This window comes from Tympanuchus pallidicinctus, unplaced genomic scaffold, assembly GCF_026119805.1.
Source record: "Tympanuchus pallidicinctus isolate F22 unplaced genomic scaffold, pur_lepc_1.0 scaffold2, whole genome shotgun sequence".
Classification (NCBI taxonomy): domain Eukaryota; kingdom Metazoa; phylum Chordata; class Aves; order Galliformes; family Phasianidae; genus Tympanuchus; species Tympanuchus pallidicinctus.
In genome coordinates this window covers 16299832-16324813 of record NW_026294721.1, presented here as the reverse complement: position 1 = coordinate 16324813, position 24982 = coordinate 16299832, and the positions used below count along the sequence as shown (strand labels likewise).

The following is a 24982-nucleotide window of genomic DNA, read 5'->3' as shown; positions in this document are numbered from 1 at the left end:
GTTAATTACTGCCAACTTTCTGTTTCTTTTTACCTCAATGCTTCACATGGGAAGAAAAGGTACAGAAATTATCCTCCGTTTGTGTACACATTAGGCAGTGAATCTGGATTACTCACTGTTACATAGAATCACGGAAGAACAGAACAGCTTATGTTGGAAGGGACCCCAAATATCATTTAGTTCCAACTCCTATGTCATGGGCAGGGACACCTTCCACCAGATCAGAATGGCCAGGGCACCATTCAGCCTGGTCTTGAACACCTTCAGAGATGGGACATCAACAGCTTCTCTGGCAGACTGTGCTAGTACCTCATCACCTTCTGAGTAAAGAATTTCTTGCCAATGTATAAGCTAAGTCTCTTCTCTTTTAGTTTCAAGCCATTTCTCCTTGTCCTATCACTATATATCTCTGTAAAATTTCAGTCCCCTTCCTGCTTATAGCTCCACTCAAGTACTGGAAGGCCGCAGTGGGGTCTCCTCAGAGCCTTATCTTGTCCAACTGGAACAATCCCAGCTCTTTCAGTTTTTTCTTATATGAGTGTTGTTTCAACCCCCTGATAATCTTTGTGGTCTTCCTCTGGATGTATTCCAACAGCTCCACATCTTTCTTATGCTTTCTTGTACAACATTCTGCAATGAAACAATATTTTACATATGAATGTGTAAGTTCTTTGAAGAGTGGATCTTCTCCCTATACTACCCCAGAGGTCTTAAAACCATGCCACTTTATTTTATGGTATCAAATATTCCATAAATGTAGTACACTACAATTACCTTAAGAGGAAACCTATGCATGTGTTTAATATGATTAACTTCTTTGATGAATATCATTGTTTTCTATGGAAAAAAATAAGCTAGAGCATTGTAGCAGAAATGCTAAGTCATGGCCTGAACCAGTCACTGAGCACCTGGTGGGAAGGCAGGATCAACCCAGCAGAACTCAGGTGCAAGCAATGCACCTGAGTGACTGGGAGGGGTGGAGCCAGGATGCACCTCTTCCCAGACCTCATTTAAGGGTTGGCAGTGGAAACGAGAGCAATCTACTGGAGATTCCTGCCTATTGGGGGTCTTCTAAAGGTGGGTAGTTTTTCTTGCTTTGTTTATGGGTGTATGACTCCTTCATTTAGGCTTGTTTTTATTTGCTGTAGCCTAGGATTGTGCTTCTTCACTATTAATGCTGTTCCTTCTGTCACATTATAGTATTGTAAGTCTTCTCTGCAATAGTTTGTGATGTACCTGAAACACACAGGCTGTCTAAGCAGAAGCTGAATATTTCATTCAATGTTTTTCTGGTTTTGTATTTTGGGATGAGGTTTGAAAAAAAAGCTTATTTGGATCCATCCAAGTAGCTATATGTGATGTCAACAAGTTCTGCATAAGTACTAGGGTAACAAAAAAAAAAGCTGAGATTTTTATCACTTTCAAAAAATACTAATATTAATTTATTACAAGGGGAGAAAAGGGGAGAAGAACTATATACACAGGTGAAATTTCACTGCTTGTAAAGCAGTACTTGTGCTTTCAGTCAATTAACAATGACCTGTGTTTGGTGTCCTTGATCCTAAACTGCAGTGGCTTTTGAAGATATCAGTAGGTTTTGAATTTAGTCATTCTTAACGGAGTAAAGATCAGGAAGCATTTAAGCTTGTTTGTGCACTTACCAGCCTTTATTGATATATCTGGGAACTTGGAACATTACTGAACATTTTGCTGAATCATAAAAAAAAAATCTGTTGCAATAAGGATGTGTTATATATTTACAAATGTTCTGACTATATTTAGAAACAATATCTAGGTAAGTAGCTCTATAAAGCACACCATGAATCAAAGATGTGACAAGTTATTGTTGTGGCTTAACCCAGGAAGTAGCTAAACAACTTCTTGCTCACTCGCACACTCCCAGTGGGATGGGGGAGAGAATTGGGGAAAAAAAAATTTCAACATGGGTTGAGATGAAAACTGTTTACTGAGAAAAGGAAGAGAGGAATAATAATTATGATAATAATAATTAGGGGTGTGTGTGTATATATGTATATATATATGTATATGCAAAGAAAGTGATGTGCAAAGCAGTTGTTCCACCACCACTGACAAATGCTAAACCAGTGTTTGAGCAGCTGCAGCCCCCTGGGCTACTCCCTGTTTTTATGGTTTTTGGTATGTGTATATTTTGTATGTCTTGGTAGATTTTGGTTGTACGGTATGGAAGATTCCTTTGGCTAGTTTAGATCAGCTGTCCTGGTTCCGTCTGCTCCCAGCTATTTGTACCCCCAGATCCTTGCTGGCAGGATTGTTTAGAAGCTGAAAGACTGATGTCTACTTGACTCTGTACAGTGCTGCTCAGCAAAGACTCTTTAGTCTTTGCATCAAGGTTATCATGCTGTTTTTTTCCTAAAACCAAATCATAGTATCATACCAGTTAATATGAAGAAAATGAACTCTGTCCCAGCTGAAATCAGGGCAGTTATCTTTCACCTCTGAACATAATAAAGCCCATTCTACTTTTTTTCACCCTTGTGTGGCCTTCCTTGCCATATTAGGAATTAGAAAGTGCTTCTTTTTCTTTTCTTCCTCGGAAGGACGCGCATCAGCTTTCTCTTTCAGATCTGACTTTCTAATCCTTCTTAAATCTAATATTTTCTCACATTTAAATAAAACTCTTCCAATCTGATATCTGATACTAGTTCAAAGTGAGGCAATCAGCTAAGAATAACTAAAAATAATTACTCAAAGAGCAAGAAAAAAATCAATAACATGAGGAATCAGATTGAAATTTCTCCTGAAAAGAGCAACTGATCAAATCTTGCAATCAATATTTTGATTTTTTTTTTTTTTTTTTTTTTTTTCCTCACATTGCAGAGATCTTTATAAAAGCTTCTGCACAGTTATGACACACCTGTGATCTCGGCTTCACCTGCAGGTCTCTGGGTACATATTCCTTTGCATTTCTGTATACCCAATTAAATAGAGTTTTTTCAGAAGGATACTATCCTACTAGTGAGAGAGTCTTAGTGCAAAAACTGTGCATGGAACTTATCTGCATTGTCTAGTGAAGTGCATGCCCAAAAGATCTTTGCACTTCTCACTTGTTCAGAGAGGGTGCAAAACCTGAATCTGGCAAGAGTCCCTGGAATGTGTCCAGAGAAGGGCAACGAAATTGGTGAGGGGTCTGGAACACAACCTTTATAAGGACAGACTGAGCGAGCTGGGATTGTTTAGTCTGGAGAAGAGGAGGCTCAGAGGAGACCTTATTGCACTCTACAACTTTCTGAAGGGAGGTTGTGATGAGGAAGGGTTTGGTATCTTCTCCCTGGCAACAAATAGGACCTGAGAAAGTGGCTACAAGTTGCACCAGAGGAGGTTTAGATTAGACATAAGGAAAAACTTTTTCTCTCAGAGAGTGGTCAGGCACTGGAATGACCTGTCCACAGAGGTGGTGGAGTTGCTGTCCCTGGCAGTGTTCAAGAGGCATCTGGATGAGGAGCTATGAGATATAGTTTATTGGCTTGTGGTAGCAATGGTAATGGGAGGAAGGTTGGACTGGATGATCTTGTAGGTCCTTTCCAACCTTGTGATTCTATGATTTTAAGATCTTTTCAGTTAGATGAGGCAAGCTTTTTCTCATACTGAGGGTAACACTTACTGAGGTAGGTTGTAGATGACTGTACTTTGCATTTCAGAGGAAGCAGTCATGCTTTTTCAAAGTGACTAAGTATACTAGTCAGGACTTCACAGGACCGAGATCTTTGTTACCTAAACCTTTAGCATCAAGTTAAACAAAATATAGTATAATCCTCATACTCAGATGAACTTTACTTTTAACATATTTTAGCCATGTGCTAGGATTCTAGTAGTCCATCCTTTTTCATTTGTGATTTGCTCTATTTTGGTTTAAATTATATTTAGGCAGTAAGGATGTGCCTTTTTCTGAAGTTTGTATAATACCAAGTGTGAAAGTATGGCTGGAACTTCCTGAAATGTTAATAAATCACAGATTCAGGATCTTGGGTTTGAGACTAAAGGGCATTGTGGCAACTGAGCAGGCTCAGATACCTTTGGTACCACTTTAATGCCAAATACTGGCAGTTAGTGACTTAGGAGTTCCCTTGTCCCATCCAAAATTCCATGAGGAAAGTTGCAGGTGCAGTATGGCAGCTGGAGTCACGTAGATGGTTGTCATGGGGCCAAGTCTGAACATCTGTAGGCTCTTTGCCTCTTCAACTCAGGACAGTAGTTAGATGGGTAAAGAACATTCCATTCTTGATTAGCTTTGTTCAAATTTGAGTGGTGCCTGTCAGCTGTCTGTCACTGCTTGTAGTTAAGCTGTGCCTTGATTCTGTAGGGCTCACTGAAGCTCATAGACTAACATCCTGATCAATTGATCCTAACTGTCCATTTCAAAATTACCTTCATAATCTCACAGCATCCTTTATATGCATGTATTTCAGGATGTTTGACTTTCTTACTCGTTTGCTACTGGAGTGGAGATGGATTTGGTCACCTCCGAGAGCAATGCCAACATGAATGCATGAAAAAGCAGACAAGGGAAAGCCAGTGGGCATCAAGGTCAGAAGCAAAACTGATTCCCTAACACCAGAGCCAACAACAGAAGGGAGAGAAAATCATGTTTTCTCTAATGCATGATCGTAAAGTACTTACACAGCTCTGAGCTCAGTGAAGAGGAGGAGATAGTCTAAAAAGACAGGCAGAATGTTTCACATGAAACGGTCTCGCTACTAAGGAAGTGAGAGGCGAGAGAAATTTTTTTGAAAGGAGAGGAGAAAGCTAGACATTTATTCCATTCATCAAAGGGAAGGAAGAAGCAAATGAATCAGAAATCAAAGATTGAATATCATTGGTCTTGCTGACAAAGCAGTCAGCAATCCTCTCACAGAAAGTGCAGGGGTTTGTTGAACAAAGCAAAGGAATTTAAAAGTCTTGAATAAAAATAGAATCTTTCCATTTATAAAATTAGACATAATTTCAGAACAGTGTTTTGATTTAGGAACTGTAAAGAATTTCTGCATTAAAAATATATAAATCCCAATTTTGTGATGTACAATTAATAATGACTTTGTCCAAACCCTCTCCAGCATCCTTTGTAATTCTCTTAAGAAAGCATTAAATGAGGGCATCTTCACTTTAGTTGAAAATCAATGACGCTTCAATGAAGCGTACATTTCCAAAATATTATGCAACTGAGAAGCATGCTGTTCTGCAGCTAATCCAAGAGGCCAGGATTTCCTAAGTAATACTGCTGATTTAGTAGCAGGAATTACAATTAACAGCTTCAGAATTTGTAGGTGCATTTGTTACTTACCTAGAAGTCTCAGGGCAATCCCCTGGGGTTACTAACTTCAAACTGAATAATGCAATGCTCAATCAATACAAACCAAAGGATAATTATATGTAATTTTTTTGTGAAAATATGATTTCAACTTGTGTGTGCGTGTGTGACAGAGGAACCAGAGCATGAAGGCAATATGGGAAAGAAACAAGAATCCAGAGCTTTGTGTCCAGCCATGATTGAGTAACTGCAGAACCACAAACTAAGCTTCCATCTATTGAAAATCCTGTTCCTGTTTTAATTTCATCTATGTGAACTGTAAACTTTCTGTAACTCCTGGATCTGTTTTTACAACCCTAAATAGATGGCTGAAATTACTTTCAGTTGGGTTATAGAAAAAAGTGTCTAGTAGTAGACATGTACTGGATGGGAAAAAATATCCAAAAAGGGAAGAAAAGTTAATATAAATATCTGATTAAGTAGTTGCTGAGTATCTCACTTTCATTGTTAGCAGGAAAGAAACAAAAGCTGCAAGAGCATGAACAAGTAATTTGCTTCCCAAATGGATATCCAAATACATTGCCACCACTCCTTTCCTCTTTCAGCTTTCTGTCCAATGACTCTTTACTGTAGAAGCATATAGATTGATATTGTACTTGTTCTACTCTTCAAATTTTGGCTGTAGTTATTAAAACAAAATTTAAAAAAGATAAGGAGAAGAAATCAGCTAAGACTGCTTCCTTGAAGTGGCAAACCTTCTAGTGTCTAAGGCCAACTTTCTGTTAAACATCTCACTTTATGTTAGGTACCAGTTATATAATGCCTAATCAGCAAAAATTTTGGGGTGTGTGTGAATGTGTGTGCATGTTTAATAATAACAGACTTGTATTAAAAAAGTCAAAAAGGAATTTCTAATAAGAAAGGAAGTGCCTGCTTTTGGAGAAATTAACTGCTCCAGTGGATTGCAAAGATAAAGCAGAAGAAATTATCCAATAATTTGTCTGTTGTAATTAGAGATGGGCCTGAGATCCCACATTCCCAGCCAGATCCAAATTATGGGGGCATCCGGAGCTGGGGTTATAATTTTGTATGACTTTCACTCAGGCTAATGTGAAGAGCAGATAAAAGCTGGGGAACCTGGTCCCTTGCTGCAGCATGCAAACAACTCTTATGGACTTTAAAGGCACTTACCCAAATCCTATGGCAGAAGATTAGGAGCCAATTCCTGTAAGTTAGTGCATCTTATTCATAACATTTTCCCTTTGGTTATAATACTGAAAGCTATGTTATGGCATTGAGACAGTGTTAATTAATTACTTGCCTCCTGCAGTGGTAGACCTGAGACCCATAGGTTTCCAAAACTAAATTTTTAAAACATGCCTGAGAAGCAGCCATTTTTTCAGCAAAATGAAGCTTTCCCTCCCAAAACATATTTCAAAACTTTTCTTTGCCTAAATGGATGGTGATATTTAGAGGAAGGGAGAGAAGAGTTGCAGCAACCATGGGCGGGACATAATGCTTTTTGTGAATCATCTTAACCAGTAGGCCACCCATTTATCAGTTAAAGAGCAGGACTGAGGGAGACCACTGAAAATCAACGTATGGCATGCAAATGTGTGGACACCTGTAAGGAGGCTGAGCAGTGTGCTTCAGATCTAGCAGGTATAGCTTGTCTGTCTCTGCTGTCAGTGGCCAAGTAATGGTCCTGCAGACCAGGATCAATATGGGACCATACTGCACCTCCCCTCCTGCCTCATGTTCTTTCATTCAGATGACAGCAGGCCCTGCTTAAACACACACTCACATCTTCTATAAAGGTGCTGTGAAGATGTAGCTGGGGTAAACTACATGGCTGTTTATAATGGAGCCTGAGCTTCTACCTAATAGACGGTAAAAATCAGTTGGTTCTTCTCAGTCGCATCTACAACAAAAGCTGACTGGGTACAGTAGTGCAAATAACCTGTTCTTGCTGCTTGTCTTTATTAAGAAGGGAGTGATTGTAAGGCATGAGGAAATGGAAAGATACTGCATGTGGATAATCTGTTAGATGAGCAAAAATTAGTAGCAGTGGTGATAATGACCAAGATGAATCTGAAGAAGAGGAGCCTCGGAAGCAAAAAACCTCAACAGTTTTTATGCAGTGGTTTAAACAAGCAGCTCAGGGTAAGAAAATCATTCACATGAGAGTTTCCCCTTGCTTTTTAACAACAAATGGAAGTGCTGCTGAGAAAGATGCTTTGTGAAGGGGAAAGTTACCAAAAGGTGAGAAATAACTGTTCAGCAGTGCCAACAAACTGGTACTGATATTCCAGGAAGACTGCTGCCACCATCAAAGCATCTGGCCTGAGCCAGCCCATGCAAACAACAGAAGGTGTAATTGCATTGCTGATTCTGGTTACCACAAGTTCAAAAAGAGTGAATAAAGCACCCTATAAACATGAACATATTCCTGCTAATTAAGTAAAAACTAGAACAAAAAACAAAACAATTATCAAGCAAATGAAGGAAGCTAAAATCAACCAAAACCCTATAAAATCTGCAGAAAAAAGCAGCTAAAAACATGACTAAAGCAGACCTCAAAGCGTAGCAGCCATCTGTGCCAGCCAGGATCTAGTAATAATGCAACTCCTAATAGCAACATGAATAATAAAAGTAAAACTCTCATGAGTTGCTATGTTTTTTATTTTTGGTGGGTTTTTTTTTTCAGCAACAGTAATAGATTTTTCTCTGTGGTCTCTGCTCTTTACATATGGATCATTATAACTGTTGTTAACACTTGCAAGGAGGATCCTCCTTTTCAGATACAACTTTAGGGCTTACATTCACTGGGTTAAATCCAGCTTGGGGAGCTCAATACTGTGCTCCAAGGATTTCCAGGAAGAACTTTTCACCCTGCAGCTGTGGAGCCAAAGCTCCCACTGTTGTACTTTCACTGTCAGGAATTTGAATCACAGATGTTTCTGGAAGGTATTAAGCTAAGAGACAGTGTAGGTATGCAGGACTTCTTTGCTCCATTAAACATCTCTCCTTCCCTTTCTTTCCTGAATGCTATAGAGATCCTCTTGCTCTTTGGTGAACTGAGATGTTCAAGCAACAAACGATCACTATGGAAGCTGCAGGAGAGTTATTGCTTGGCAAGGGAAGCTTCTGGCCATACTGATAGTAGATGGAGTAAGAGTAGCAAAATGGAAAGGTTGTCTCAGCTGGGGTCCTTGGAGAAGTTTGGATTATCAGAAGGACAATAAAAAACTTTTATTGTATTGAGGTTTTTAAAGGTACAGAAGAAAAACAAGTGTTGGACATAGAAATGGCAGTACTCAAGACATCCCCATGTTGTCTGTTACCCACTTCTTAAGTTTCCAAAAGTGGAGAGAAGATCTCCCATACAACAGCTCTGATGTTCTTGAAAGCTTACCAAGGCCAACCAAGCCTAAATAGCACTTATGTACACCTTATCCACAACCGTAATATCATCAGAGCTTTGTAAAACATGCATGACATTTCTCCTAGATCCTAATGAGGGAAGTGCTGGAAGACAGAAGCTACAGAATCATAAAAATCTTACCTACAACTTTTCAATCCATGAATCTCTCAAGACTCCTTCCAAACCCTGCAATTCTGTCATTCTATGTTTCGATAAGGGCATAGACTGTAGAAGAGAGAAAATATGTTTTATAATAAAGGAGTATTTAGGAGAATGAGATTTTGGAGATAGTTTTGTGTTCTCTTTGTTTCTGTAGGCAGAAACTCCATCAAAGAAATCTCATGTTAAATTCTACAACGTATTTCAACTTGCCAGTCCTTTGAAAATGCAGATGTCTGGTCGTGCTTGGTGCAGTAGAAAGCTGTTCTTCTGCATGCAATTTCTACCTAGATCTCCCTGTGGGAGAAATACTGTTAATTTGAGGCAACAGCTTCCCAACAGAGATTGCCCAAGAATGAATTCCTTGTGCCCCCATTATGTCTGCTCCCAGCTGGAGAGTCTTTCAGCAGATACACTGTGCCTTCACAATTCTCTACTAGGTGAATTTTCTGCTACTACGTTAAGCATTGTGCTATGTCCCCTGTGTAACATTGACTGAAATGTAGAAACGATCAAGTCATCTGAAAGGATACGAGGAGGTTTTAATTTCCTGAAATAGACCTGCTGTTCAGGCAGTATTGCCTTCTCCATAATAGGAAGTTCAGGAATATCAATTTCTAAATTTGTCTATTCAAATTAGCCTATTACCATTAACGCCAACACCATTGAAAAAACCATGAGTCAGGCCCCTCCTCAAGCCATGGGAATCTAATGATGTAGAAACATTGTCCCTTTTTCTTTGTCATCTGATGTTTTAAGCCATTTGGAGTCAGGTTTTCACATTCTCCTTCACAAAGGCAAGATTGGAAATTTACTTTCATTCCTCCACATGAGAAGAAAGGATTTCTTGTCATTGTACAAGTTCAGGAGCTGAGCTAATGTTGAACTGCAGGAGCAGACAACACTGCTTGATGTTTTTTTTCAGGTGCTTCTATCGTAAAGAAATGGTGCATACCATCATGATCAAGTTAATTGGTTAGACCTGTCCAAGAATCTGTGCACAGACACTTAAATGCACAGTCATAATCTCATACAAAATAGAGCTGGAAAAAGCTCAATCTGGTCCACCTCTTTGGTTACAGATGAAATCTCTAAATCTGTGCCATTCTTGCTCAGCCTGTCCTGAAGGATCCCCAAAAGTGGAAGCACCATCGTCTCCTCAGTGATTCATCGCCTTATATTTAGAGAATCATTCCTAAAATTGCAACTTGAATCTCGTGTGTTGTAATTTAAGATCATCTTGTCTAAACCTGTGACCTACCACAGAGTATTTATTGTTCCATTCCACTGTGCAACAGCCTTGTCAGATGTCCTGACAGTTTTTCTCAAGCTAAATAACTCAGTCTTTCAATCTTCCCTGTTAGACTGTATTTCCTAGTGCTCTGTGCATTGTGCTCTGGAAGTCTCTCCAAATGATTCAGTTTCTGCTGAAGCACTGTATCCAAATCAAGACATGTAATTTTAATTAAACTTTACCAGGACAAGGTAGACAGTAAGGACTATTCCCCGTGTCTTGCTGTTAAATTTTTGTTTATGCACTCGTGCATCTTATTAACCATCTTCATATCAGTTTGATGTTACTGCTCAGGTTCAGCTTGTAGATCCCTATGCCCTCTTGAACTGTTTCTAAGCCAATCAGCTGCTCATTCTTCTATTATGCAGCTGCTAATTCCTACTTATCATTAAAACTTCACACTTACTAAACAGCCGCTATATGTTTTTCAGACTTTTCCTTCAATTTGTGAAAAACATTTTGATTTCTAGTTCTGTCTCCAAATGTGTATGCAGTCTGTCTCTGGTTTGTGTCAGCAGCAAATTTAATAAGCATATTCTCTACTCTATTGTTTGAATTCCAGTATCCAGAACAACTATTGCAGAACCTCAGCTGATACATTCCGATACCCTTAAAGAAAAGGGTATAGGTAGTGCTTAGGGACATGGTTTAGTGGTGGACTTGGTAGTGCAAGTTGTTGGTTAGACTTGATGATTTTAAAGGTTCTTTTCAGCAGAAATGTTTCTATCATTCTCCGATTCTGGGTAGAGTTTTCTGATCAAAATTTTAATCCGTGACAAGTAGTTTCATTCAGACTATATTATCTTAAAACAAAACAAAAAAAACCCACAAACAACACTAACCAAGGCCTTTATAAAGCAAAACCTGCCACTCCCATTTTTTTTCCGTATGTACCAGAAAAAGCACATTTCAAGACTAGTGAACTAATCCCATTTTAAGAATGTTGGTCACTGCCATAGTTGTTTTTAGTTTATAAATATTTATAGCCATCTGTAGTTACCTTCAGAAGACTCCTATGGATTTCCACAGAAAATATCTTTGCTATCTCCCAGAAACCTGTACCTAGCTATTACTTCTGTTAGTCTTTTCTCTGGCACCTAATTCTAAGAAATCCCCCAGAAGTAACATCAACTATTTAATTCCTGTGTCTATGGCTCCTCACAGAATGTCTACAAGTGGGCTAACATACATTCACTTCAACATTTCAGGCCTGTCTAAAAGAAATAAAGGCCAATCATATATGAGCAGCAGATTTCAAATAGAAAACAACTAAACGTCTTATAGAAAGAACGTGGTCAAATAATGAAAAATAATTGTACTTGAGAAGATCCGTTTGTTCTGCAGCATACCAAATTGTTCTTGAAAATTTTGTTGAGCTTAACTTGTACAATATTGCAGAGAAAGTCTCATGTTTCTTAAGAGGCAATACATGCAGAGGGGTGACCCACAATTTCATGTGTGACTTCTATTCTGCAGCAGGCTTCATGCAGTAGCTGGGAGTCAGTAACAACATGAGGCTTCATGCAAATATGAAGTCCTGGCTGCCCATTTCAGTTTAGATTCAGGGATTGTGTTTGAAACCTCAGGAGTAATTCACTTGTGGATCTGTTCTGGGGAATGATCTGCACTCTATCACTTCAGTAGACTGTTCATTTTTCAGAAGCACATTGAGACAGTCCAACAGAAAATTATGTTAAAGACATTCTGTGAGATCTTGTAATTTGTATACAAGTCTGGGGAAGAGCACTGAATCAAGAAAACTTAATTTTGACAGTCCTGATATATAGTCTATTTTGGTTAACCAAAAGGAACACATACATTTTCTACATTAGAGAAATTTCCATTATTTTTCTCTCAGCCATGAAAATCGATTTTGATGTGATTACACTCAGAGGCTTCTTGATGTGCTTCTGACAGTACAAAATGGATAGAAACGGTGGGTGGTGTTGAATTGAGGATACTGTGGTTTGCTGAACTCTGTCACAAACCAAAAGTGCTAAGATTAAAGCACACACCCTTAATGTATTGAGCAAAGAAGTGAGCCTTAGTAAAAATGGTGATTACAACATTTTGATGTTGAAGATTGCAAAAGATTCTGAGCTTTCATCATCTCCTGTTCACTGTATTCACTGACATTTGTAGGACTAGAAAGAGATAACCAAAATTCAGCAGATAAAAGCAGACCTTAACAATAAACAATAGGGTAATGCCTAAACATAGATGGACGTATGTAAAAAGAATAGCCGTGGTTTTTGGAGCTGTACAAGTCTTACAGGCTTTCATTTTGTTCATGTTGATTACAATGGTCTAACATGGCTTTGTGGACATTTCTTCCCTTCCTGTGACCATTTTATTTCCATTTTTCCATGTTCTAAATAAGTTGTCTTTTTTACATTAACTGTTTACTGTTAGCCTATTAGTAAGGAAGATCCTGTTATGCCTGAAGAATTTTAAATTCTTCAAAAATACTAACTCAGAATAATTAGAAAGTAAACAAATGAGCAATAGGTGAATGTCGTAAAGCTTGAAGTAGTTTCAAATTGCTTAGGTATTCAATTGTGAGGATCATCTTCTGAAAAATGTTTCATTTCTGCAATACTGGAGCTTACCATCTAGCTATTCAGGCACAGTTGTTCCATGAAATTTTAATTATGTTTTCTTCTAGCATGACTAAGATTTTGTTGCTTCTCTACCAACTGTTGTAAACTTTAGTGCATACTTTGATATCAGATAAGTAAAATTAGAAGAAAAACAATGTTTTTGTAAATTTGTCAAAATATAAGTTGCTATCTCAGTTTTGCATAGGAACCGTGTATGACTGGCAGCTGTTATGTACTGGGACAAGGGAATTTGGAAAATTCATGAAGTATTGACTTTTTGCTGTAAAAGAAATATTATGATTACTGTTTGTCTTCAGTTATTCTTTCTGTTCTAAGTGACAACAAGTAGCCATAGGTATATAAAAACATTTTTGGATATTAATTTCATATTTTAAAACCATTAAAATAGTTTATTCTTGCAAGGACTTTAAATATAAGAACAAGCTGGTTTGGAATTCATTCACTCTCAGTAGCACTCTAATGGAGTTAAATAAAGATGCAATCAATAGGGTTATATACATAATAAATCAAGTCCTATGGAAATGCTATAAAGTGTACACAATTAAATACCAGTTTATATCCATCTTAGTTGCTAACTACTTCAAAGAACTGAAAAGAGAATTATAGTCTGGATTAAGTTCGAAGCGTGTGTGAAGCTTATAGCTCCCATTGACAACGAAGACTAGCACACTAATGAATACTTTTCTGACTCAAGACTTTAATCACTCTGAACTTCAATTTTCTCCATATAAATAATAGTTCTTCATCTCAGAATATTGTTGTGAAATACATCCTTTAATTTTGCAAAAAACGTTCAGATATAAAAGTTGAGGAAGTTAGTTGTGCACAGGCAAGTATTTCTGCCGATAGCAGTCATTTTTCCTTTGTATTTCTCTCAGTACTGAAACAGTTGTGTTTTGCTTTCTAGCTTTCATTGCTTGCCTGCTCCAGTTCATAATTTTGCCATATATCTTGTTTTTTCATGTTTTTCCATGAGTGAAATAAGCTTTTAAAAATAAGGTCCCGCTGTTTGTAACTCATCTAAATAAAGAGGTGATCAGTCATTTTCATAACTCAGTCTAGGACATACAACATATTTTTTTCTATTGAATAATAGTATTTTCAGTATAATAATTTGGATAAACTGTAGAGACTGCATCATCTCAAACAACTAGATGGCTTAAGAGAGCTGATATCCCACCTGCAGATGCTGAATGGATAAGTGCAACTTGAGCAGTGGGACCAGGTGAACCTTGTGAGATTCAACAAATCCAAGGGCAAGATCTTACGCTTGGGTTGTGGCAACCCCCACTATCAGTACAAGCCAGGGGACAAAAGGATAGAGCACAGCCCTGCTGAAAAGGACATGGAGGTACAGGTGGACAGCAAGCTGGACATGAGCTAGCAATGTACACAAAGATTCTAAAGTCCCCAGACTCAACCATCCAACCTAGGATGCATCAATAGAAATGTTGTCCAGAGAATTGGTGGATCCCCCATCTCTGGAGACATTCAAGGTCAGGCTGGATGTGACACTGAGCATTCTGATCTAGCTGTAAGTGTCCCTGTTCATTGTAGGGGAGTTGAACTAGGTAACTTTTAAAGATCCAACTCAAACAATTATTTGTTAATACTGAAGTAATTAGTATTTTGGAGATTTGAAAAACTCTTTGGTGATAGGAAGATCATCTAACTTCATTACAGCTGTGTAAAGGTTAAGGTATGGTGTAAGGTTGCCATCTATATGATTTTGTTTTAATTGAGAGATAAACATCTTCAAAGACTGACACAACCCACCTACTCTACGCTTCTCTTCCACGATGGATGAACTATTGGAGGTATTTATTGCTTTCCACTGACTGCAGAGGAAACCTAGACAGCTAGTTTGAACTAGATTATATGACAAGATTAAACCGTTCTTCAAAAAGCTAGGATTAGAAGATGAATGGTACTTCTACACTCTTAAAAACAAACCCAGCTTTGAGTGCTTTAGTTGTTTCTGAATATGGAATTTTATTGCATTTGAAATTGTTATTCTCTCTACATTTTTACAGTGTGAATGATGGAAAAGTATTAGGCAGTAGTTAAATCTTAATAAAAAGTGCTTAACAAGCAAGAAGTATTTATATAGTATCCTATTAATCTAAATTAAACTCAGTTAAGTCCTTTTGGGATAGTTACATGGTATATTCTATCCTTAATATGTTCACATTTCTCCCTTTACTGTTCGACTGAAGAATATCTATGTATCAAGAGAAAATGATTTCCATGGGGTTTCATTTTTAAAACTGGACATTCAAATTTTACTATTAGGTCAAATCTTGAAGTCCTTGCTAATTATTTTCTCAATCATCATGTTATCAAGATTTTCATAGACCACCTTTTACTCTTTAATGGTTTGATGTGCAGTTACTGTAAGTTTCACATCTAATTTTCCCAGTTTGCAAATGTATCTCTTAATATAAGGTTTTATTTGCAATGCAGTTTTGACTGCTTAGGAGTATTTTATTTTTATTTTGTTTTGTTTGCTCTCCACAATTCTGTACATATAAATATACTGGCTTACTGTTCAATTTTTCCCTCCAGCTTCAAAATAACTATAATCCAGTGACTTCACATTTATTTTCCTTGAAAAATTCCTCAATCTATAGAGATGTACTCAACTAATCTGCAGGCAATTCTTCATCTTGGAAGATGGGATTTTGTATTGTAATATCTTAACATATCCTCTACTGATACATTCTTTGTACCTATATCAGGTTGCACATCCTACAAAATGTGGTGAAAAGGTGGGGTTTAATGCAGCCATAGTTCTTTTCCTTTCTGTGTATCTTCTGCTTTTACGCAAGGGTTGACAATAAGGAGTAAGAAGAGAGAATGCTACTCCCTCAATTCTTATACCCAATTACAGCCTCCAGTTCTCTAGAGCTTTGCCTTGGCTACTGTTTTGTGAAGGACTGAGAGTTTGTGAAGCAGAAAGTGTTGAGCCCCATTCTCAGATCTTTCCACTTTCCGTATATGCTCTCTCTACTTGTCTCACAGCACAGACTCTTGTTCTTTCATATTGTAATACTGTAATTAACGTGACACTTCCTTTTTCTCCTCCATCATCTGTCTAGTGACCCTATAGCTGAGAAATGAAAAGAGGTTTTCTGTGAAAAAAATGGTTTGATTTGATTCCTGTTATGTTTATATTTCTGACAGTGTGTTCAAGAGCTTTTCAGAGATACTCTCTGATTGGTTGTTTCCCTCCTTTTCCCCCCCCCCCCCCCCAAATCTACCAGCTAAGTATAGCCTTTCCTTCAGTTCCAAATGATATGTTTTGTCTTGCACCACCATACTGCTCACAGTCTTTCTCCTGGCGTGACTGCAACACAAATATATATGATGAAGTCAAGATATTTACCTGAACATCCAAGGTTCCTGACAATCTCACCTTATCCTACATGTTAATTTTTACTTTCATTGTATTTTTCCTCTCTGTCATTCACTTACTATTTTCATTTTACCATTTGCTTAGTCTCCTTTACCTCCCTGATTACCTCTGTCGTTCATCCATTTTCTTGGTGTTTCTTTAAATTCTTCTTTCTAAATACATTTATCTTGAGCCATCCTTTTTATCTTTTCCTCTACTGTTACTTACTCTATAACAGTGATCTATTATCCATGATACAGCAGGTTTTGATGTTGTGAAATACCAACATAGGAGCCCCTGACCTTTCCCTATCCTCACTTAGCAAGCCCATGATATATCCTTCAATATCATGGTGTGGGGGACAATAACCTATTACGACTTTGATTTAGATCAGTCCATTGGCTATTCTTATTTATGCTACAGATGGATCGAGGTAGGGAAGTTATATAATGAATGAAAATAAAGATGTTACAATTATGAAATAAACAAGAGAGTTTGGCAAAGCAGATTATAGTAACATAAAGAAAATAGATAGAAGGCTTACCTGTATCCTGGATCCACTGCAAAACTCCAGAGGAGGAATCTCCAGAAGAGATCCTTTCCTACTGGTAGTCAGCTCTTAAATGGGTCTAGGAGAGGTGCAGTCAGGCTCCACCTCTTCCGGCAGCACAGGTGAATTGCCTTCACCTGTGCTCCCAGGGCTGACTTACTGTTCGCCTCAGGTGATCAATCAGAGTTTCAGGCCGTGATTCAGCAGTTCCCATACAGAAGTAGTAAGGATTGAATTGCGATTCTAAGAACCTGTCAGGAAAGTTTATCCTCCCTGAACTCTCTGCAGTCTCACTGGAGAGCACATGTGACCCAGAAAGAGAAACAGAATGGACAAAAGTCATGCTAAACAGCTGAAAACCTAGTCTGTGTGGTAGGCATCATGGAAGCTATACGTGGGATAAGACGTATTTCATTCAGGATTTTCTAATGTTGTGTTACTTAGATTTTGTACATTTATTTGTAAGTTCATTTTCATACTTTATTTTCACTCATTTTATTAGAGCTACTGGTGGGGGCCAAATTTCACAGTCCAGACTAGAAGTCAAAGGGAGGTTAATTTGAATACAAACAAAATTGAGAAGGTGTTTACCTTTTGGCACAGGGATAATACCTTGCCTGGAATTCTGACCTTGCAGTGTCTAAGATATACAGCCCTGAAACAGCATCCAAGAGGAGATTTGGTCAGGACACCAGTGAAAGCAGATGGTATATATAACAAAAATCATCGAAAACTAAAAGCCCTGCTGAGAGCCATATATGATATTCTGAAGGAAATCTGCCTTTGACACATTGTACTATCCTCTTAAAAATTTAAGATCTCTTTTATGAATTGGGGAAAAAAACACAAAACACTCATGGTCCTGCTGGTCTGTACATGAGAACTGTGTTTGCATTTTAGAGCAATGCAGGAGCAATACTGCTAGCCCATCAAAAACACAACTCTTCATTCTCTTACCTGCTCCCATTCAGTATTCAGCAAGGCGTAATAGCAGCTCTGTCCTCTTCCGAAGCTGGGAAACTGCTGATCAAAAAGAGGGATCCACTATGGGAAGACATACAGATAGGAAGCATCAAAAGGAATCCAAGAGGTTTATGGCCCCTTCACCTGCTTGCAGGTGCTTGATCAACTGCACAGTCCGATATGTAGTCTGCCAGCAAAACACTGTCTGATGTATTCCCTCTACGGATGGAAGATTTTCCCTTCTGCAGCAGTGTAAACACTAAATATTACTCACTCTAGAAATTAAACACAGGAATAAGAAACCTGGCTTTGTCTTCAGCAGTCATAAACAAAATCACTCAATGATGGTTTTTTTTTTGTTTGTTTTTTGTTTTGGTCTGTTCATATAGTAATACAATATGGTGATTTAATTTTGATTTGATAATTATGACTGAAACCTATGTAAACTAACATATTTGAGTGATGTGGAGTTGTTTTTTATAAGATATATTATATGATATTTTTTATAAGATATCATATTTATTAATACAGTTCTGTGAGCAGAAAATTTTCAAAGAGCATTTGTGAAAACATTAGTAACTCAAATGTAAATATTAAGCTATGATATCTGCATGAAGCTAATCAACCCAAGCATTCTGTCAAAGCCCACATGACAGACTCACTCATCCCTGACAGCCTAATTGACACTATTAATCTCATGAGGAGAGTAACTTTCATAATAATGTACAGTACATAGAAATGCAAAGAATTTATATACACATTTATATACACTACATTTCCTCAGATGTTTCAGAAACAACATTTATCCTGCGTAGCAGGGTTTTTCATAATCTTGAATTTTATGGGCAAGCAGCAGTGATGAGTGCTGTGTTTCCATCCTGCAAAGTAGTAGTCCTGTGGAAACTAATTAAAACTTCCATCACAATACATATGCCCAAAAGGACTGAGTTAAAGTTGTAGCCTTAAATGTGACATTTCCTAATTTTGGAAGATCTGACTTTGCAACTTTAATAACTTTCTCTCCCATTGGTTTAGTTAACATTCATATTTGGTGGTGCACAGGGGACCAATTGTAGAGAAAATACGCAACAAATTTCTGTAATTCATTTTGAAGTTCACTTTGAAATAGCAAGGGATGAAAATGTCACTCAAAATTAAAAAAAAAAAAAAAAGACTAACACTGTTCAGTCCATTTTGTGGTGTATTTGTCCTTATTGGACTGTGAGAAGAGTATAGGATCTATATGAGCTCTAACAGAGCAGAGCAGAGTCAAGTACTGCTTTGACCTTTCCTGAAGATAACCTTTTGGTGATTAACAGGTCTCTGTTTTTATGCAATTTGTCACATAATTGTAAAGATAGATGCTTTTATGGTCTTTTGCATTAGTTCATAGAGAAATTATCATTAGTTTGCAGTTGGATTTTGTAACACGGAATCACAGAATATCCTGATCTAGAAGGGACCCACAAGGATCATTGAGTCCAGATCCATATAGGACAATCAAAAATTCAAACCCCATGTCTGAGAGCATTGTCCAAATGCTTCTTGAATTCTAGCATCTTGGGGCTGTGACGATTGCCCCAGGGAGCCTGTTCCTGTGCCAGATCACCCATATATTTCATAGGTGATTGTGACTAATTCAAATTTTGGAAAATTTTAGAGGGAGAGAAGATAATGATTACTTGAGAGCAGTCCTAACAAACTCTACTATTTACCTGGTGTTGCCTAGGATTAATCACATACAATATTTTAATCTCTGTTAATATTATGTACTATGTATGGAACATCTACATCTTAAGTATGTTTTTATAGCAATAGAGTGTTTATTGTATCTCCATGTAAAATATCAGTTCCTTGAGCAGGAAGTGTTACAGTATGTTTCAGTACGAGAAAGCACACATATGCCCACAGTAAACTCAGACTTCTTACTCTAATGTGAGCATAAACAGCAGCGGCAACAGTGTGATTTAACTCCAAAGTTAAATTACCTTTATACATGACAATCACCCCATCTAATCAGGACAACTTAAAAACAGAGATATACAGAAAGCTGGGATCTATCTAGAGTATTGTCTTTTTTTTTTTTTTTCTCTTCTGTTATTTTGCTTAACAAAGATGTAGATCCAAAGTTTTTCTTAAGAATGTTCTCAGGAAGATAAAATAATAGCTTGGCTAAAGAGAATGTCAGCAATCATTCAAAACCACCCAGCTGATGCACCCTAGCTATGCAGCATCAGTGCCTGGGGTTGCTGTCCCATGAACAAAAGCCACTAAAAACACCCTTCTACCCTCGTATTCCCATCTGTAGGGGAACTAGTATTCATCCGGCACCACAGTGAGATGGGTCAGAGGGTGAAGCTAGCAGAAAACTAATCTGGCAAAAAAAAAACCACAAAAAAACTTGCTTGTTCAGCTCCCTGCACCAGCTCAATACAATATCAGACAAGCACCAGTGCAGACACAAAGGACCAAGAAATTTTGAGCTAGGTATGAGAGGTGACTGAAGAAGCCTCAGCTTAATTTGGCTTATGTTGTGGTATTGCACCTTGACTTAGAAAAATAGAGATCAACCTTCTTTTTCTAACAGCAAATGGCTTTCTGGGACAATCAGTCTTTTTCATCTATAGTGAAAAGCAATATGCCAGTTTTAGGTATGATTTTTTAGGGTTGTGAGGGTTTATTTACCATTCTAAATATGTTTTTTTTCTAGGTGCAGTCCATGTACTGGCTGCTTCAACAGAGATAACTAGGATTTCCCATGAGTGGAAGCCTTTTCTGTTGGGATACCAACAGGTATAGGCAATCAGTATGAGGGCTTCAGGGGCTTAAGCTTCACCAAAAAGCAGAATGTGCCATGAGTGTCTCTTCTTTACTGCCAGAAAAACAAGCAGACATGTAGTCCTGCTACCTACAGGGAACTAATGGAAAACTACAGAAGGATCTCAGTAGTTATAAAATCAGTCTTCCTAATCAAAAGATTTTGCACCCAAGCAAGTATGATAAGTATGAAAATTTTCTTCTACAATGGAGTGTTGCAAGACCATTATATTTCATTTACTTTTCATCTCTCACATCTAAAATTTTTCATAGAATCATAGAATGGCATGGCTCATCAAGCTCCATTCCCCTGCTGTGGGCAGGATTGCCATCCACTAGGTCAGGTTGAACAGGGCCACATTCAACCTGGCCTTGAGTGCCTCCAGGGATGGAATATCCACAACTTCTTTGGGCAGCCTGTTTCAGCAGTTCACCAGACTTTAAGTGAAGAATTACTTCCTAACATCCAACCTAAATTCCCCCTCTTTTAAATCCATTCCCATTTGTCCTACCTCTATTAGACTGTGGAAAAAGCTGCCCCCCCCCCCCCTCCCACTTATAAGTCCCCTCAAGTTTCCATTTCCATTTCTATTTCTTTTTCCATTTCTTTTTTTTCTTTTTCTTTTCTTTTTTATTCTCTCCTTCTCTTTCATTTCTCCTGCTATCTTTCAAAAATACAATGACTTAGACCAGCCAAATAGACCCCGCAAAGTAAGGAAAATATATATATAACCTTCAATCACGTTAATTTTAGTTAGTGGCCACAGAAATATTTTTTTTCACCAGAGAGTTTTGAATTATGAAAAATGTATGAAGATTTTTTTAAATTGCAGACAGAAATTTGTATATATTGCCTTTGTTTTGATATTAGCTATCACTACTACATTTTTCTGATATTGAGTATTTACTGTTACGTATTATTTTCTGTACTTCTGAGGTGCTTATAAGTTTTGTGGCTTTTATGTGCATAGAGAGTGGAAAGATATATCTATGTTGATTTTAACTGAGCCATTTTTCCCTTTCATACGCTTATACAAGGTGCATAGCAATGGGCATGTTTTTCATTACCAAACAGCTGCATTTATGTTCATCTGGTTGCAAAGCTGTTTACTTTTGAAATTACTTTATTAATTGAAAAACTTGTAAATATTGGTAATGTCTCCTCCTACTGTAATTGCTACCACATTTTTATTCACATTCCACTTACATTTGTTGCATATCAAGCCTGTTTAACTACTTCAGTAGGAGGGAATCAGACATGATAAAGCAGTTTTAGTTAACCTCATCAAATGCTTGCATCTCAAATGCTGGTAGAAATATAAATGAGCTGAGCGTCTGACAGTGTTTCCAGATAGGACTGCATTACTTACCTGGGGACATTCAGATCTGGAAAATTTACGAAAGTTTTATTTGAGAAGTCCAACTTGATCCTATCAGTGTGACAGAACGAAGACGACAGACAAGGCACTTTTTTCCTAACCATGTTCCTTAACTTATTAATCTATAGACTGCATTTTCCACCAGACTTAAATTTAAAAGTATTTATCTCTTCCTTTTATTTTTTCTTTCCTGTTTAGAAAATAATAGTTGTTGCTGATGCATGATGTATTTTTCTTACTTTATTGAAGAAATACATCTGAAATCCTGAATAAAGCATAGATCCCATCCTGCATGCCTCAGTTCTTACTGGGAGCTCTGCTTGGAGGGCTTGCAGGATGGGTTCAGAGAATACACAAGGAAGATAAGAAGGGAAAAAAGAAGAGAGAAAGAGAGAGAGATTGAAAGGGATTTTGTGGAGACAGAGATATATTAAACCAGGCTATGCTTTCTATTTTCAGTAGTTGAAGAGAAGTTCAGCTCTGACTTCAGAACATGAATTCAAAAGAAAACATGCAGCTAGGATTAGTGTTTGCTGGCACTCTTCACTATTAAATTCAGTTAATGTGCTGTTTCAAAAGTCAGCTCAAAGAGAACTTTCCGGATTAAAAGAATATGCCTTGTTTCTTCCCCTTGTCCTTTAGCATGTCTTTCACACCAACACACACACACAGATTCACATTGCTCAATAGTGGCTTGAGGAGATACAGTGTTAACCACAGATCCTTTCAGTCAAAATAGAGAGTGTTTTCTCTGAAAAATGACAAAGCTGACTAGTAACCTGTTAAAAATCAAACTTCTCTGTGAAGCAGAAAAAGAAACAAAACAAACAGTCTTTATAAATAAATTAAAATTCTAACTAAAAAGCTAATTATAAGGGTATTTGTTTTGTTTGAGGTAAGGCACATCTATTATCATAAAGATAATTAACTCAGTTTGACAGATCTAATAAAAGGACAAGTTTAGCATTGGCTTAGCCAGAAGCCCAAGGCAAGCAATTTTTATAATTACTAGTTATTGTAACTGGGCTCAGAGAAAATGGTCTGTGATATTTAAACAGTAATGTTAATTTGCATTTAGACCCATTTTTTTTTTTTTTTCTCTCTTTCTCAGGCAAGATCTATTTAGCTGGAAAGTAAAAGGAACTGGAATAACTTTAAAAAAAAAAAAAAAAAAAAAAAAAAGTCTCTCTCCTTACAGAGAAACTTGGTCTCTTTATGCCTAGTTAATTAATATCCTCACAAGGTAAGTGCTCTGGTAATCACAAAACAATTAAACAGCTTAATGCAGTTTTAACACGCAGAGAATGTTGAGTTTTCAGCTTGAAATGTCTGTAGACTGCATTTATTTGGTGCAGCTGTATCTGTTAATGCACAGACAGGCTGTGTGTACCTCTACTGCCCATGCCCTCAACATGTCCCTGCTGTTGAGCAGATGAAGAAAGGGCTGGAACGGGGGGAGGAAGGCCCTCGCCTGCTCTAAGAAAGTGGCTCCCATTCACAAAAAGAAAAGGAACAAAATGTTCAGGAATATATGCATAAGAAGTAAATTGCTCCTGCTGGCGTGGTGTAGTAGCCCTTTAACTAATGCTTACCTCGACATTTTGTAGCACATTCTCTGCAAGAAAAACAAATCAACGTTTTAAAAAGAGAAAGTTATTTTTTAACTTCTTGTGTAATGAAGGTTTTAGAAATAAGTAATAACTATATGAGAAAATACATCATTGGTAATATACTACAAAAAAGCATGCAAAGTACTTGCCATTCAAGTATGAATTTCATTACGTACTACATGTAGATATGGCTAACTCAGTGCATTTTGCTAAGGTAGGACTAGATCTGGGGAACACTTCACAGAATCACAGAATCACAGAATCACCCGGGTTGGAAGGGACCTCAAGGATCATGTAGTTCCAACCCCCCTGCCTAGCAGGGCCACCAAACGTACACATTCAGATCAGGTTGCCCAGGACCCCGTCCAACCTGGCCTTGAACACGTCCAAGGACGGGGCATCCACAACCTCCCTGGGCAGCCCGTTCCAGGGCCTAACTACTCTCCTTGTGAAGAACTTCCCCCTAACATCCAACCTAAATCTTCCCTCCTTCAACTTGGATCCATTTCCCCTAGTCCTGCTATTGTCAGCCCTTTTGAAGAGTTTACTCCCCTCCTGGGTGTAGGTTCCCTTCAGGTATTGATAGGCTGCAATGAGGTCACCCCGCAGCCTTCTCTTCTCCAGGCTGAACTTCAGAGTCATATAGGCTCCCCAATTTTCTGCACGCTTCTGGACCAATATAGAACTGCTGTAAACTGCCCTTCAAGGGTACCCAGGCATCTATGACACTGCAGGATTTTCCCATGAAAAGAAAGCAAAGGAAGAACAAAATCTTTGTTTATAAATGTTGGAGTCAAATTTGAGCAATTCGTGGTTCAAAGACCCCAGGACATGTTGGAGCACAGACAGAAGCAGCCCTTGTTAGCTACCCTCATGGGCCAACCTATTAATTCATGGCCTTTTTCATGGCAGGATATTTTTAATCAAGTTCTCAAGAATTTGTGACATTTTTAATCTCCCCCGTATCATATCAAGAATTTTATTTTGTCACTTTGTCACTTTTATTAACTTTGCCGGTATAGCATTTATTTATTTTTATAGCAATTACCAATTTGCTGTTCTTACTGAACACTACTCATACAATGGAAAGTGTTGCTTGCCAGCCCTGTTGCTGCCTGGCTGTCTGAGACTGATGGCACTGCCCCAGCTTTTTGTGCTTTACTCTTACTGGTTTGATGTGTTTTAAACAGCTTGGCCAAGATTTTTTTTTTAACAGGAGGCTAAATAAATGCCTATTTGAACTATGAAATTAGCATACACTCTGTCTTGTGTTTCGCTATTGCCTGCATATTAATAATTCCATTTTTCTCTTCAATAAAATGTACTTTTTCGTAGATAAAAAATGAGATTTTTATCTATTTTGATTGAAGATTTTGATGATTTTCTAAAAATTTAATTTTTCAACCTCATCATGCTTTGAGGGTTTTTGAATTTATTTATTTCCCAAAGACTCCTGACCAATAAAATCTCAATGTGACTTTGTA

At 37.7% G+C, this 24982-nt stretch overlaps 1 long non-coding RNA gene across 1 annotated transcript; it reads left to right on the top strand.

The window, feature by feature from the left end:
- Nucleotides 1–1023: 1023 nt before the first annotated feature.
- On the top strand, nt 1024–23750 carry LOC128080436 (uncharacterized). The gene is made up of 4 exons (XR_008206677.1): nt 1024–1077; nt 4449–4566; nt 6392–6514; nt 23000–23750. It is a non-coding gene; the product is annotated as an uncharacterized LOC128080436 (long non-coding RNA).
- The last annotated feature ends 1232 nt before the right edge of the window (nt 23751–24982 follow it).